The sequence below is a fragment of the Hemicordylus capensis genome, chromosome 3 (genome assembly GCF_027244095.1).
Source record: "Hemicordylus capensis ecotype Gifberg chromosome 3, rHemCap1.1.pri, whole genome shotgun sequence".
NCBI lineage: Eukaryota > Metazoa > Chordata > Lepidosauria > Squamata > Cordylidae > Hemicordylus > Hemicordylus capensis.
In genome coordinates this window covers 143,235,144-143,248,850 of record NC_069659.1, presented here as the reverse complement: position 1 = coordinate 143,248,850, position 13,707 = coordinate 143,235,144, and the positions used below count along the sequence as shown (strand labels likewise).

General features: G+C 43.5%; 1 protein-coding gene and 1 long non-coding RNA gene across 2 annotated transcripts in view; one reads left to right on the top strand and one right to left on the bottom strand.

Annotated features, from left to right (window-relative positions):
- The window catches only part of LOC128349346 (uncharacterized), an 89,578-nt gene extending 76,887 nt beyond the window's left edge, over positions 1-12,691 (top strand). The window contains exons 6-8 of the long non-coding RNA XR_008318766.1: positions 3,839-3,990; positions 4,702-4,829; positions 10,256-12,691. This is a non-coding gene — a long non-coding RNA (uncharacterized LOC128349346). The remainder of the gene's footprint in view (positions 1-3,838; positions 3,991-4,701; positions 4,830-10,255) is intronic.
- NALF1 (NALCN channel auxiliary factor 1) overlaps positions 1-13,707 on the bottom strand; it is a 410,074-nt gene that overhangs the window by 369,221 nt on the left and 27,146 nt on the right. The window lies entirely within an intron of this gene.

Below are 13,707 nucleotides of genomic sequence, written 5' to 3'. Positions count from 1 at the left end.
CAGCATCTTCCTATATCGCTACTGCCCGATATAGATGTTTCCCATAGTCTGGGAAACGTCTTGTTCACTAGGCAACTTACTTCCCTGCTGTGCCATTAGGTAGCTCCATCTTGTTTACACTTGTTTTATTTATCTCCAGCTTTCTTCAATTGCTTGCTCCTTCATATTTGCATTCTCTTGTCTTTATTCACAACCTACCACTCTTCACTCCTCCAGCACCTTTCTCCTTATGCACTCTAAACTCATATTTCTCATTGATTCATTAATAAGGAGCAGATTGTGTTTAGTTCCATGCTCTACTTTTTCTATTAAATGGCTTATCAGTGCTGAAATCAGATCATTTCCACCTGGGAATGAAGCTCATTCATTCACCCAAATGTTAGACAAACAACTCTTCAACTGATAGTGAAATAGGTCAGTTATAAAATTATTTATTATTGTTTCTAACACTCAATAGATCATTTTAAGCTTGAACGATGAGAATGTATGTTGTTTCTGAAACTCCGCTTACTTTTTAAAATGTTTACAATTATTGTATTTTGTTGGATAAAAGATGAATTGGACACAATTCTGGTGGAAATAATAGTGACTGCCAGGAGAGCTTATTTTGTAATGTGCATATATTAGAAATATTTAGGAAAGCAAAAGGAATTAACATCAAGTTCCTGGAGTGTGTAGGAGTAGGCTTTAATGGAAATTTCACTGCAGTGTGACTCTACAGAAAAGCAAGTCTGTCTAGAGATGAACATGCTAAAACAAAATGAAGGCCTCAATTTTATGTCTCGTCATAACACACATTTTCCTCCCACTGTTTTCTACAGAGAGGAACTGCGGGGAGGTAAATGAGGTTTGAAAGAGTGGCAAGTATGCTATGTGTCAAATATAGGCATTCTGTGGATCAAGCAATATAGTTGGTGCTTAATTTCAAAAATGAAAGGAGTTGGTGCTTTAATTCCCTGCAAAGCATACTGTCTGACCTTCTCAATAAGTTGTGCAGATGGGCTGCAGTTTCTCGGTGAGGGTGAAAATGCACTCTGCACATACTCAATGCACTTGGTGTTGTTGCTTGATATGTTCTACTAGTACTATTTATATTTAAATACGACTTATCAGCAAAGGTTCATGAAGCAGTTTACACAAGAAAATAGGCAGGTAGGTAGGTAGGTAGATATCCCCTGTCCCAAAAGGGCTTGCAATCTAAAAGAAACACAAGGTAGAAACCAGCAACAGCTACTGGTGGGTTGCTGTGCTTGGAGTGAATAGGGCTAGTTGCTCTCCCCCTGATAAATATAAGAGAATCACCACATTAAAAAGGTGCCTATTTGCTCAGTTTGGGGTCCCTAGGGTAGATGTTCAAAACAATATATTATGACGAGCTATGGCTCAAATAAGCTCTTAATTTCAAGTTTTGCCTGCATCCTAATGCAGTACTATTGCAGAATCATTCAAAAGAAGCTGCTTCTTTCTGTTTGTAAACAATCCTGCAATGTAGTGTAGTAAAATGGCTTCAAAATCCCCACACAATATTTATGACCACATTCAACAACAACAACAACAAAATCTACAGTAAATATCTATTGTTTACACTGGACTGGAATTATAACAGATTTCATTTTTTATTTTTATTTTTTTGAGTAGCAGGATAAAGATACAAGTCTGAGAGAGTTTGGCTACATTTCAGGAGTTTTAAATGGTAGGTGGTATTCATCCCAGCGTACCCTCAAAAAAGAGTTTTAGCAATGGCAGCCCTCCCCAATTCTGTGCAATCAGTAGTGGTAGAAGAGTTTGTGAAAAAGATAATTCAATGAGGCTGCTTACACACAGAGACAAGATAGTACTAAGGTAGCCATGCCTGCTCTTCACTGCACGTGTGAACCACCAGGAGGCGATTCCCCACTTAGGGAGCCCACTGCTTGCTCAGAGCTAAGGATGTGAGGGAGCCCTTAACTCCATCTTAAGTGCTCATGTGTCAGCACTATGCAGCACCCACCCAGCAGTAGGCTCCTGGCCAGCGCTGGGAGGGTCCCCACAATGCACCATGCACTCGCACAGTGTATTATGGGATTTCAGGGGGTTGGGACGATGAGTCCCTGCCCCTACACCTCTACGCTGCCTGGGGGAGCTGGCAACCATTTGGGTGCACTATCAGTGTCCCAGCAAGGACGGAGGAATCGTCTGCGGGGAAACGAAGTTTTAGCAGCCTCCCACACTGCCTGCATAGTAACCTTCTCACATAATCGTGAGAAGGGACTCAGTGTGTTTCACAATGTCTTCCACTAGCACAAAAATTACTCTGGAACAGAGATTACTTTCTCTGTGTTACTACCTTGTACAATGTACTTCCATTCATGCAAGAGCATTACTGTTAGTGGTAGAGACCTTTGGGTATCTCCCTATGAGTAATGCTAAAGTTTTGTTGGAGGAAGGGCAGTTCAACCATCCCCAAACCACAGATGTCAGTGTACTTTGTTTTTCCTTCAATTGTTTGTGACATGTAAAAGCTATAAGCATCTCTCACATGTTGCAGTTCATCACAGCTCCACTGCTAGCAAGATGTTAATATGTTGCTGATTCACCAGATGCCAGGTAGTTACTCAGGTGGTTGCTAAGGCACAGTCCTGCCAAGTCTCATTAATGTAACATAGGATTTTGTTTTATAGCTGCTTCCCTCATACACAAAAAATGTTGAAGTCTTTTAGGCGGTCCCCTGTCATGCACACTTCTCCTAATTCTTGAGTTCTCTTACATAGGAGCCATTTGTCCTTTGGGTACCGAAGATTGTCCCTCACTTTCATCAGCCTTATCTGTGAGGTCAAAACTGGAGGCAAGATCACATTCGTCTTCAGCTCTTCTCTTGAGATCAGACTCCCTTCCCTCTTGTCTCATAGTATGCATGTTGTTCTGTTCCATTTCTTTCCATCATACAATAAGACAGAATCTCCTTGGATTTCAATTATTTATTTTCGTCCAGAATATAGGGAACATTCCTTTCTCACTTTATAAGGCAGCCGTACTTGAACAAAGTCCCCCACCTAAAAAATGTTAGCAGTTTCACACCCCATTTCTGATCTACTTACAATTAATATGTTTTTTGCTTCTCCCTTACCTGAATATGAACCTCTACCTCCTCAGAGTGAGGTGGCATGGAAAGCCCTACCAGTTGTTGCCATTGGGTAAGTCTGGTAATAGCTTTGTGTCCTCTCAGTAGTTCAAAAGGTGATTTTCATGTAGTAGAATTAAGAGTAGTTTGATAAGCAAATAGTTTCACCGATTGCCTCTTTCCAGGGAGTCTGTTGCATAGTAGTAGAACTTCCTTTCACTAATCTTTTCATTCTTTCCACTAAGCCATTCCCTTGAGGATCGTACAAAGAGAGAATATTGTGTTTTATTCCATGGTTATGTAAATACATTTCAAATGAGGTAAGCTGTGTCCCATTGTCAGTCATTAGTTCTTTAGGAAGACCTTCCCTCACAAAAATTCCAGCCATGAATGGGATCACCTTGTTTGTAGTAATGTTGTCAGCAAATGAAACTTCTGGCCTCCTGGAATAATAATCCACTATCACTATAACAAATCTTTGTTTGTGGGATATATCTATATCTATATCTATATCTATATCTATCTCCCCATTATATCCATTATATCCAGAGCAAGGAAATGTATATGCCCATTATATCCAGAGCAAGTTTTTTCCAGGGATCATTGGGATACTCAAGGGGGTAGTAAAAGTCTTTTGTGATTTGTCGCATACAGCATAAGCCATACAGTGCTGGATTATGTTTTCAATGTATTTGTCCATGCCTGGCCACCAAAACCTTTTTCTGATTCTCCTTTTAGTCAAGCTCATGCCCAGGTGACCTTCGTGGCCAATCTTGATCACTTTTGCTTGTAATGAGGTTGACACCACCAAACGATCAGTCCTCAGCTCAATCATGATTAGCTCAATTGAGAAGAGAAAGCTACATGAATGTATGGTTGAAGATGTTCAGGTACCTTGTTTTTGCATAGCCATCCATTAGTTATGTAAGGTTTAAGTTCAGTAAGCACTTGATTAGCACTGAGGGCCACTTCCCATTAAAGAGGTGATCACTCCATGAGTGGATGAAGCTATTTGCACAATTAGGATTCCTTCATCCTTGTCTCTTGATCTCCTCTTGACCTGGAAGTAGAAGTCGAGATAAGCAATCTGCAGTTGTATTTTGAAGACCTGAAAGATATTCCACCTGGAAATAAAAATCCGTAAGTCTGGTGATCCATTTAGCTATTCTTGGGGTTGCTCAACTTGATCCCTAAGTAGTAAATGAAGCAGATAATGGTTCATGGTCTGACTGTAAAATGAATTTTCTGCCCCACAAGTAAGTCCTGAAGTGCCTCAGCACCCAGAAACATGCTAGAGCTTCTTTTTCATTGACAGAATACATCTTCTCTGAAGCAGTAAGTACTCTGGAAGCAAAGGCAACTTCCCTGAGCCCTTTGTGTTGGGTCAAGACAGCACCCAAATATTCAGAAGCATCCGTGGTTACAATAGAGTGCCTGTGGGAAAGTCTCGATGGATGTCTCAGATTTTCCATAACCAATAATTTCCAGACTCTTAAATGCTTAACTACTTCCTACTTAGTTCCAATAGCTCTTCTTGAACTGAAATTATTTTATTTTATCTCCCTTCATTTTATATCAGACAAAAATATTTTTGTGTCCAGGTGAATCAGATCCCTTGAAGCCTGTGAGTTTAAGCAGCAGCTGCCACTTTATATTTCCTTCGCCTCTGAACAAGATCCAAGCTTTGCTTCAAACAGTACATAGACAAGCTTGCAATTTGCTTCTCCCTGTAAGTAGAAATATTTCCACTACCTTGAAAGCTGGTTGACCCCAAGTCCACCGCTTGTAGATGTTATTTAAAAACACAAGAACTGAAATCTTCACTTGATCCTGACACTCAGGGGGTGGGGTTGAACCTGGTTAAATGGAGAATAGGTGAGAGTACAGTAAGATTTTTCATGGACACAGGAAGATGTGGGAAAAGAGTCAAAGCAAAGAAAATCCTGTTTTATTAATGCAGTTTTGGTACAAACACAACTGTACAGTGAGGCCTTCAAGAATTTTTATGACTGCCTGATCAGGTTTGGCCAAGAAGTGCTTTGTGCTTCTTAGCTTATTTTTCTTCATCATAAATAGCAGCCCCAGGGGCCTGAGCTGGATCAGGATTGTTTTATTCTAGTTCGTCCAGACCCATTTAAGACACAGGAACCTCATTAATTATTATTATTATTATTATCATCATCATCATCTAGAACAGGGGTGCACAACTCAAATGCCCTGATGGGTTGGAAACAACCATGATTTGATGTGTGAGGACCAAGGTCAATTTTCAGCACATTAATCATTACATTAAAATGTAATGAAAGCATTAAATACTCATGGAACCTCTCCCCTCCTCACAAGGAACCCGCAATTTTAACCAAGGATTGTGGCTAGAAAATAGGCCCTCTCCCTGTTCTATCAGTAAAGCACCTGGGTTGCATGCTAGCCCCAAACAAATGCCACGTCCTCTCCTCTCCATAAACTGATTTTGCTTTTAGGCATCCTAGGCATACTGAGGGCCCCTGCTCCCAGAGAAGCTGTGTTTCCTCTTGATAACCTCCCCTATGTTGGTGTGTCATTGCTGCATCTACAGCAGCACACTTTGTTGGCTTCATCTCTTCCATTCAGGCATCTCACAGAAAAGTCTGGGTCTAACCTATTCAAACTTAGCAGGCAGCACGTGTCTTCATGTAAATTATGCAGGCAGCATGAGAAGAGAAAGGAGGCTGCTAGCAATCTTTTCTCCTCCCTGCCCCCGGTACTAAAAAAACAACAACAGCATTTTGCACCTTACCTCAGGTATAATGATACTTTGGGCCACACCTGGGGTCATTAAAAAAAGCCCTTGTGGGCCAGCTCCAGCTCCCAGGCCTTAGGTTGTACAGGCCTGATCTAGAATACTCACGATCACTGGAAAGCGGGCTAAGGGAGATGAGCCTGTGTTCCAGTCATCATGAGAACCACCTTAGCCCACTCTCCAGTCATCGTGAGAACCAGAGCATTCTGCTAACCCGGGCTTCCTGATTGTGTATTGCCATGGCACAGCTCTGTGCCGCAGCACCACATAAGGAGACCCCCGGCCGAGAGGCTACGAACAGCCTACCGGGCTCGAGGGTCTCTCGAGGATGCCCCGCGTGAGCGCACGGGGCATCCTGAAACTTATCCTGAAGTAATCCTGAAGTATCCTGAAACAGCTCCATCTTTTGTGTAGCACATACTCTTTCTGCAGGAGAAACCTTTGCTACCTGTATGTATGGTCTGCCAAGCTCCCAGAAGGAAAATATATAAGGGGAGAGTGGTGCTAATGAAAATACAAAGAAAAGAGTTACCACCCAATAGAACAAATGTACAAATGATTAAAACTTCTTAAATCACTTCATTAATATAAATCACCTGTTATGCATAAATCACTTAAATCACTTATTTTAGTAAACACTGAATATACATAAATCACTTAACAAGGTTTCGCGATAAGTCCTTGTTTCTCAAACAAGCTTCCTCAGAAGTGAAATTGTATTAGTTCCAAGGTGATAGACTTCCTGATGTGTAGAATCTTCAAAGTGTCCTTCAAAAATGTTTCTTCGCTCCTCCAAAATGTATGGTCTGCCAAGCTCCCAAAAGGAGCTTCAACAGAAAGGGGGAATTCACCTTGACCAGGGAACAAACAATGAAGTGCCCTCTTTTGGACCAAGAAAACCCCATCCCCTCACTAACAAGAGAAAAGCTCGAGTGGGAACCATGGGAAATGCCCAAAGTCCTACTGCCTGTCTGATACTGAAAAGGAAAAATAGGGTGAGTGGTTTCCCAGGAGGCAGGGTATACCGAAAGCCCAAAAATCTAAGTAGTCCAGATTTCTCTCTCCCTTTCATTGTTCCTCAGCCCAGACGGCCTGCTCTCTCCTCACTGATGTGTTTTTGCCTCTGGGATTCTTTTTACTATGTGGAAATCTAGCCTATACCTATATTCCCGCCAATAGCCTTGGGGCCACACGTGCCCCCGGGCGCTTGACATCCCTGGCCGCCCTACCTTCAAAGGAGTATCTGAATAAGACCCTCGCCCATCCCCACAGGACTCATAGGGACCTAACGGCTGAGGGATACTAGTGAGAATACTAGTACATATATGCCCCGATTACTGACTCCTGCTGAGTTTGTTTGTTCATCAAACTTATATACCGCCCAAACTTTCATCTCTGGGCGGTTAACATAAAACAATTAAAACAAACTTAAAACAAATCAACAGTTTAAAATCAACCATAAAATTAAAACAGACAATCTTTAAAAGCTGAGAAAACTTGGGCGAAAAGATGAGTTTTCAAGTGTTTTTTAAGAATTGCCGGAGATGGGGAGGATCGTATCCCAGCAGGGAGCACATTCAACAATCTTGGGACAGCAACCAAGAAGGCCCGTCTCTGTGTAGCCACCAAACGAGTTGGGGGTAACTGGAGACAGACCTCCTCAAATGACCTCAATGGGTGGTGGGGCTTGTAGCTCTCTTAAATACCCAAGTTTAAGGCATTATAAGTTATAACTAGCACTTTGTATTTTGTCCAGAAACCTACTGGCAGCCAGTGTAGCTCCATCAGTAAAGGAGCTAATATTACATTAGTTTCCTCCCTTGTGGGAATACATGGATCCACCATAAGCCTGCACCGGTTTGTAAAGGGGCTAGCCTGTCTTTTGCAGCAGACGGTCAACAGAACCTCTGAGGCTATTTCTCTTTTCATGGAGGAATTGGACAAGGTTAGAACTGAAGTGTTACAGAACAGAGTGGCCATTGATTATGTGTTGTTAAAGAACAACTATGGTTGTGAACATTTCCAGGGATTGTGTTGTTGTAACATCACAGATAACAAGGTCCCCATAGAGAGGAAGTTGCAGGAGATGAAAGATATTACCAGTCAGTTATCTGCTAATGAGAAGAGTTGGTAGGACAGCCTTGGATCCTGGTTGCCAAACCTCACTTGGCTCAGGAACCTCGTAGTCAGTATCATGATGATTGTGTCTCTCACACTAGGGGGATGTTGTTGTTTTCAAGGTTGCTGTAATCTGATAGTTATATTCCCCAAACTGAGATGCACACAGGTGATCCCTTAGCTCCCTGCATTGACACATTCCCCCCCCCCCAGGATATACTGGAAGTTAAACGCAAGCTGGACATCAAGTACTCGGGAAACAAGCCCTTAAAACATATTCGGGCGATTTTCACGACCAACAAAAACCGGGCTAGGAGAGCCTAGCCCAATTTTTGTTGGTCGTAAGAACCACCGGGCTCGCAGCCAAGCCCGGTGGTTCTTGAGCGGGTAACCCGCTCGAGAACCGCTGCTAAAAAGCAGGTTTGCGGAGTGAGCACTCCAGCAAACCTGCTTTTTAGGCTCGTGAGTAGCCGCGGCGCAGCTTCATGCCGCGCCTACTTATGAGTAGACCCCCAGCCGGGAGACGAAAAGCCGCCTCCTGGCTCGGGGGTCTCCCCAGTATGCCCAGCAAGCTCGCGCAGGGCATACTGGGGCTTGCGGGGACCGTGCGGCCCGCTCCCCCCGCCGGCTCCATCACGGAGCCAGCCATCGTGTGGGCGACCGATTTGGCCGCCCAGGGCTCCCTGCCCACTCGTCTGCGGGGAGAGCGGGCTTAGCCGGCCTCATAGTTTGAAGCAGGCCGGCCTCATAGTTTGAAGGGCCCGAAGGCGAGAGTGTTGGAAGAATTTGCAATCTGCTTTAGCAGCCAAAAAGCACGATTAGTTTGAAAAGTACTTAGCTAAGTGGTTACACGCCCTATAAAATGGTGATTGCAGTTGGTAGTAGATGCTCCCACACTTCAAAGGTATGTTTATGATGGCAATGGCCAAAGGAATGTCCCGAAAGGGAGGAGGGAGAAACCAAGGCCACAAGCCAGATATAAATGTGACACTTGAAAGCCAATTGGAACCTATAGGGTTAAAGTAACACGTTGACTTGTATACAATGCGCAGGTGCGAAAGCTATTTACCGTTGACTATATAAGATTGATGGGCTGCCAGAGCAGCCGCAGCCAGCCGCCATCAGAGCTTGTTGCTGGAATAAATAAAGCTTTGTTGAAACTCTAATTTCTGGTGTTCGATGGAAAAATACCTAACCAAGAGATTAACGTCGGGGGGGATCTTTCCCTGTTCTAACACTGGGTTTAAAAAACATTTAAGAAAATAAATATAAAGATATTCCATAACTTGTTTACTAAAAAGAATTCCTCATTCAACAGAATAATGTATGTAAATATGTTTTCCCCTCACCTCACTCAAACCTAAAATAGTGCAGCAGCTTTTATATTACTTTGCTTTTGTAATGACATTTATTTTACAGCAATCAGGATGTGTTATATTTGCAAAGCTATGCTTCTTGTGCAGATTAACATGTTTTTCTCCATGTTTTTATTCTGCACCCCAATGCACTATTCACTGTTCATATCATATGCATGCCATACAGTGGATAAAATTACAAACTAACCCTAGTCCTAGTAGTAGTTGATCTGGGCCCACTTAAAACAAAAAGACTTCACCATCTTAAGGGCACATGTTCTCTTTAGTACATTGTTTGAGCTAATATAAGTAGGAAGTAGAATTTAGATTGGGATCATGGTGTAAGGAAGGGCATTTATTTATTTTTCTCCCACTGTGGTCCTGATCTAGACCAGGCCCCTCATGGATACTATTTGACTTAGCAGGAAGCCTCCCTCCCAGGTCGAACAACAGCATTGAGTGCCCATGATCACAAGCATGGCAGAGGCAAAGATTTAAAGTCCCTCCTCCACACAATAATCCTGATCCAGATTAAACCCTTCCCACATGACTATTTACTTAGTAAAAACCAAGTTATCAGCCCTGATAATGTAACATGCAGTTTGGATTAAGTCCTTAATTGTGCACTTAAATACAATTACTTGCTTTACTTGATGTGGTTTGCAGTTTCCCAAAGTTGTAGATTGGACTGCAATTTAGCAAAAAGCAAAAAGAGCAGCTTCCTTTTATATCTCATACCTTTACTTCATTGCAAAACAACCTTCTCTGCAGCTACAGTTTGTCCACTTCCAACAGCCAGTATTATTAGTGTGGCATTTGTTTTAGATCTTGAAGCGTTTTTCTGATTTTTCATGGTCTTTAGTGGAAGCTGACTAGGCCTAATTGTTGTCCATTGCTTTACAGGGCGCTTGGGTGATTCTTCCCTTTTGACTGCATGCGATGTGAGGACATAATGAAAAATATTGTCATTTGTGAAGTGGAGTGAAGGTTCTGTCTCTTGCAGAATGCACAATCAGTCTGGCCTCAGGGCCAGAATATCAATTTGCTCCGGGAGCTTTATGTGGAATACTTAAATAGGAAAGTAACTAAACCATTAAGACACAAGAAACGTCAAGATCCTTGCTTTGAACACTGTAGTATGCATTATAAAATACTAAGTTATTCAGAAAAGCTGTACAGCCGATACTATCCAGTGACAGAACATAATTAGCAAGGCTTGTTCTAATAATGCAGGTACACAACGCTTGAGGAGAGGCTGAAAAACAATCAATTTATTTTGAGTGATTGTTGCTATGCTACAATTATCTCATTTGGCAGCAACGAGAGCAACCAATCGATCATTTAACTGGTTACATAATTATTTAATGGTACACACCTTCTCACTACTGACATACTGTGCTGTGGGAATTCAACAGCTGACATCCAAACTAAGTTACTCAACAAAACTACTCAGGAGTTAGTCTAGAGGACTACTTCATTTAAATAGGACTACTCAGAAGTAATTTAGTTCAGATGTCAGCCCGTGTTAGCAGCTGCTTTCAGAGGATGCACTGGTTAAATTAGTTTCCATAAATATAAGCATGAGAGGAAAAGAATTTCAACAGAGTTTAAATTTTTTCTCTAGAAGGCAAAGCTGCAATCCCAAAACCCCTCATGGCACATCCAAACCTTCATTCATATGTTCCAGGGTACTTCTCGCTCTCCCACCCTAATCTGGGAGCTGGGCACACTCCTAATTTTCAACCATGTGTTTGACAAAAGAAAAAAGATTGGAAACAGGGAGTGTTATCATTATTCAAGTCCCAGCTGGATAGGACAGTTTCCCCACTTACGATGTTCAGAAGCTGGGGATGGAATCAAGGTAGGGTGCGCTCATTCTACCCAGCTGGGGCTTGACTGACAATCAAGCTTCCCACCCCCAACCTTGTTCTTATCTAACACACGGTCAGAAATCAGGAGTGTGCCCAGCATGGAGAAGACTGTTGTGCAGGGCGCTTTACTGTAGGAAGGAGCAAATATTTGTGTTGACAAATATTTGTGTTTATAGTTCTTTACAGAGAACTAAAATATCACTATCTTCAAGTGGATGAGCTACAAAAACCCTTGTTTTTAACCAAGATATATATAACCCTTATTCGTGGTCAACACCAAACGTGGCTTTCCAGGGTTTTAAAATCGGTTTTAATATTTCAACCCGGTTTCGGGCTTTTTAATTACTGCAATTGTTTAATTCTTGTTTTAAAATGTTTTGATTGTTTTAGTGGTTTGTTTTTAATTGTAAACCGATCTGAGCCATTTTGGAAGGGCGGTATACAAATCAAATCAATCAATACAAGAGGGCTATTCTCAAGATCAATGGAAACCAGGCTAAGGAAGCCCAGCCCAGTTTCCATCGATCATGAGAACTGCTGGGCTCACAGGCAAGCCTGGTGGTTCAACCATAGCAAGCCCACCTAAATACCCCTCCGACTAAATGAGGTTAATGGAGCGAGCACTCCATTAACCTTGTTTTTATCATCGTGTGTCAGCCGCGGCTCCTTGTAGCCGCGGTAGACACACCCAGGGGGAGGGCAGGGTTGCACTACGCACTCACATGGTGCATTCCTGGGGCACCAGGGACCGGGGCATTGAACAGGAGCACTCCCCTTCCCCTGACCCCCAGAGCTTCCGAGCAAGGCACGGGAGTTCCCGACCAAAGCTGTCGCTCATCTGGACGGCCAGATCGGCCACCCAGCAACAAGCTACTGCTCATCTGCAGGAAGAGCGGGTCAAGCCCACTCTCCCCACAGAACCCCTTAAGGCTCTACACACTGAGGCTATTCTCACGATTGGCCAAAAGTGGGCTAAGGGAGCCTAGCCCGCTTTTGGGCGAGCATGAGAACCACCGGGCTCACAGGTGAGCCCAGTTTCCTCAAAGCAGGTAACCCACTTAGGTAGGCCTCCCCTGTCTATTTGATCGTGTGTTGGTGCAGTGTGGCTCTGCACCACAGCAACACATGAGGAGACCCCTGCCGGGAAGCTGAAACAAGCCTCACACCCCTGGGGGTCTCTTCAGGAAGTTATCGTCAGAACTTCTGGGGGCCGCGCAGTCCCCGATCCCCACAGCCTCTGCCGGCTCTGTGACTGAACCGGCAGTCGTGTGGGTGGCCAATCAGGTCACCAAGGGCTGCTGGCGTGCTCGTCTGCAAGGAGGGCTGGCTAAGCCCACTTTCCCCGCTAACTCCATTCAGGTGCTTCCCACTGCTCGTGAGAACCACCTCAGTGAGGTTATTTACACAAACAAAAACTGTGTTCTACCCAGGTTTGGGAGCTGTGTGTGCTCCCAATTTTTGGTTGTGTGGGTGCAAACAGCTAGGTAGGAGGAAGGAGAAATGATTGTGTGGAAGCAAGGTGGGAGGGAAAGCTACCTAGGTTCTCCTCCTACCTTGCTTCCACACAATCACTTCTCCCTCCTCCTACCTAGTTGTTTGCAACAACAGAAATGAAAAATGGGAGCACACATGGCTCCAAACTTGGGTAAAACACAGTCGCTTGTGTGAATGACCTCACTGGCTGCTTTTAGTTTTGTTATTGGCATCCTACGTTTATCCCATATCTGAGGAGAAACAGAATGACACTGTGAAAGACATTCAGCTCCAGCTTCTACACAAGAATAAAAAACAGGTGCTCATGATTTTGTTTTTGCATTTACTGCATTGTATATAGAGCATTTCATTATTGCTGACCAAGGTGACCTTGAAAAGGTGCCAATTTCTGCCAGTCCTCTTGTAGAAGTGTTATCAAACTATGTGTATACACCTTATCAAACCTTTATTCTTCTGGACTGAAGATAAGAAAGCCTGAGATAATAAATGTCTGTACCAATAAGGGGAAATTCTCACTAGTAAATCTATTTGTGTTTATCCGTACTACTCCCACTTTAAAGTTTGCAATAAGCTTCTACAAAGTCTGCATTGGGCATTTATATCGTATGAAAAGGTCTTCTTTCATGTTAATAAACAGCCCAAGCTGGCCCATCAATTGTACAGATGGAGCATTTGTTCTGCCTGTTGAGAAGTCAGCGGGGCTATTCTCACGACCAACAAAAATCGGGCTAGCAGAGGCTAGCCCGATTTTTGTTGGTTGTCAGAACCACCGGGCTCTCCGAGAACTAACCCGCTCGAGAACCCCTGCTAAAAAGCAGGTTTGCGGAGCAAGCGCTCCTGCAAACCTGCTTTTTGCGATCATGAGTAGCTGCGGCACGCCTTCGCGCTGCGCCTACTCACAAGTAGACCCCCCAACTGGGAGGCTTAAAAGCAGCCTCCCGGCTCGGGGGTCTCCCCAGAATGCCCTGTGCGCTCGCGCAGGGCATACTG